This window comes from Gorilla gorilla, chromosome 3 (genome assembly GCF_029281585.2).
Source record: "Gorilla gorilla gorilla isolate KB3781 chromosome 3, NHGRI_mGorGor1-v2.1_pri, whole genome shotgun sequence".
In the NCBI taxonomy this organism is placed as follows: Eukaryota; Metazoa; Chordata; class Mammalia; order Primates; family Hominidae; genus Gorilla; species Gorilla gorilla.
The window spans coordinates 103,199,231-103,202,585 of record NC_073227.2 but is presented as its reverse complement, the minus strand read 5'-3'; positions in this window follow the sequence as shown (position 1 = coordinate 103,202,585).

The following is a 3,355-nucleotide window of genomic DNA, read 5'->3' as shown; positions in this document are numbered from 1 at the left end:
ATCTCATAACTACTAGAATAAGTGAATTTAGCAAAATTAGTATGCAAAAGTTGACTGTACTTCTACGTAGTAGCAATGAATGTTTAGAAACTGAAAATTTTAAATCACCACTTACAGATTTCAGAAAACATGAAATCTAACAAAGATATGTAAGATCTGTGCTGAAAAGTAAAAAACTGATAAAAAAAATCAAAGAACCTAAAAAAAAGAAGATAGCCCATGTTTCATGGATTAGAAGATTCTGTATTATTAAGATGTCAATTGTCTCCACATTGATCTATAGATTCAACACAACTTCAGTCAAAATCCCAGCAGGAATTTTTATAGAAATCAACAAGCTGATGATAAAACTTATATGGAAAGGGGCAACCAGAACAGCCAAAACATTTTTGAAAAAAGAACAAAGTTGGAGAACTCCCACCTAATTTCAAGACAGATAAAACTAGAGTAATTAAGACTGGTAGTAGATAGATCCTATTTATCAGTGGAAGACAATAGAGACCCCATATATATAGTTGGCTTTTTATCATTGTATGAAAGTAGTTCAATGGGGATAGTTTTTTAAACAAATGGGGCTGACATATCCATATGTAAAAATATGAACTTCATGGCTGGGTGTGGTGGCTCATTCCTGTAATCCCAGCACTTTGGAAGGCCGAGGCGGGTGGATCACTTAAGGTCAGGAGTTCAGACCATCCTGGCCAACAAGGCAAAACCCCAACTCTACTAAAAACACAAAAATTAGCCGTGCGTGGTAGCACACACTTGTAGTCAGCTTCTCAGGAGGCAAAGGATTCACTGGAACCCGGGAGGTGGAGTTGCAGTGAGCCAAGATTGTGTCACTGCACTCTCCAGCCTGGGCAAAAGAGCGAGACTCAGACTCAAAAAAAAAAAAAAAAAAAAGGACCTCAACTCATATACCAAAGTTAACTGAGAATGAATCACAGCTTACATCCCAAAAAGAAAAAAATAGAAAAACTGGACTTATCAAAATTAATTAACATCTGCTTTTCAAAAGACACTGTTAAGAAAATAAAAAAAGCCACAGACTGAGAAAAAAATAATTGCAAAACACATCTGATAATGCACGTATATCCAGAATATATACCTAATGCTCAGTAAGAAAAGAGCCAATCTTCCAAAATATGAACAAAAGAGTTGAACAGACATTTCACCTAAGAAGATACACGATGGCAAATAAGCATATGAAAAGGTGCTCCACATCACTGGTTATTAGGAAAATGCAAGTGTAAACTACAATGAAATAGCACTAGACTATTAGAATGGCTACTTGAAAAAAGACCAAAATCCTGACAATACCAAGTGCTAAGAAAGAAGTACAGGAACGGGAACATTGATATATTGCTGGCCAGAATGCAAAACAATAGTCACTTTGGAAGTTTTGGCAGTTCGTTATAAGGTTAAACATACCCATCTTGTGGTTATAGCACATTTTTTGGTTTTCATTAATCAGTCGATGGACATTTAGGCTTTTTCTCCACTTTTTGGCTATTATCAATGAAGTTCATGTACACATTTTTGTGTGGACATTTTCATTTCTCTTGGGTATATGCCTAGGAGTACAATTTGCTAGGTCATAGGTAACTCTAAGCTTTTGAGGAACTGCCAGGCTATTTTCCAAAGCTGCTGCACTAGCTGGACTATTTTCTGGACTATTTTACATTCTCACCAACAAAAGTGTATGAGGGTTCTAATTTCTCCACATTCTTGCCAATACTATGTCTTTCCTTTCCTTTTTTTTTTCTTTCAGAGATGGGGGGTTCTCACTGTTTATTGTCCAGGCTTGTTTTGAACTCCTGGGTTCAAGCAATCCTCCTGCCTCGGCTTCCCAAAATGCTGGGAGTTGAGGCATGAACTACTGTGCCTGGCCATGTCTTATTTTTTTTTTTGAGACGGAATTTTGCTCCTGTTGCCCAGGCTGGAATGCAGTGGCAAGATCTCAGCTCACTGCAACCTCCGCCTCCCGGGTTCAAGCGATTCTCCTGCCTCAGCCTCCTGAGTAGCTGGATTACAGGCACGTGCAACCACACCCAGCTAATTTTTTGTATTTTTAGTAGAGACGGGGTTTCTTCATGTTGCCAGGCTGATCTCAAACTCCTGACCTCAGGTGATCCACCCGCCTCGGCCTCGCAAAGTGCAGGGTAAATTACAGGCATGAGCCACCGCGCCCGGCCTCCATGTCTTCTTTATAATAGCTGTCCTAACAGGTGTGATGTGATGTTTCATTGTCATTGATTGGCATTTTCTGGACAGCTGACGTGAACATATATTTATGTATTTTATGGCCTTCTGTATAACTCCTTTGGAGAAAAGTCTATTCATATTCTTTACCCATTTAAAAATTTTGGTTATTTGTCGTTTTATTATTGAGTTATAGGAATTCTTTGTAGATTCTACATATAATAACAATTAGATAAATGATTTGCAAACATTTTTTTTCCATTCAGTGGGTTGTCTTTCACTTTCTTGATGGTATCCCTTCAAAGCACAAGTTAATTTTGATGAAGTCCAATTATTTTCCTTTGCTGTGCTTTAAGTGTCTTAAGAAACCACCACCTGGCCAGGCACAGTGGCTCACACCTGTAATCCCAGCACTTTGGAGGACGAGGCGGGTGCATCATGAGGTCAGGAGTTCAAGACTGGCCTGGCCAACACAGTGAAATCCTGTCTCTACTAAAAATACAAAAATTAGCCGGGCATGGTGGTGCGTGCCTGTAGTCCCAGCTACTCGAGAGGCTGAGGCAGGAGAATTGCTTGAACCCAGGAGGTACAGGTTGTGGTGACCCAAGATCCCACCACTGCACTCTAGCCTGGGCAACAGAGCGAGACTCTGTCTCAAAAAAAAAAAAAAAAGAAAAAGAAAAAAAGAAAAACCACCACCTAATCCAAACCTCAAAGATTAACTCTATATTTTCTAAAAGTTGTATAGCCTTACCTCTTCTATTTAGGTGTTTGCTTCATTTTGAGTGAATTTTTTTGCATGTGGATATCCATCTCTCCTAGCACTAGTTGTTGGAAAGTAGGATAAATTTTTAAAGGGAATGCTTTTCTCTGAAGAAAAAAATGGCCAAGATGCAAAGTAAAAATTATAACCAAACTGCCCTAAATCAAATATGAATGAATAATTTATTTCACTGTAAAGTGTATTGTATCTGATATAAGACTCCAAGCCCTTTCACAAGTGCAGGAGCAATTAACTGGGCTAAATGTAGTGATGAGACTATTCTTACCTTCTTATCTAAGAGAAATCTGTGACCTTCCAATTTTTGAATATTCACTGTCTCAATCGACCATCTCTTTCCAATTTAGCACTTAAAAGAATAATGCACAACAC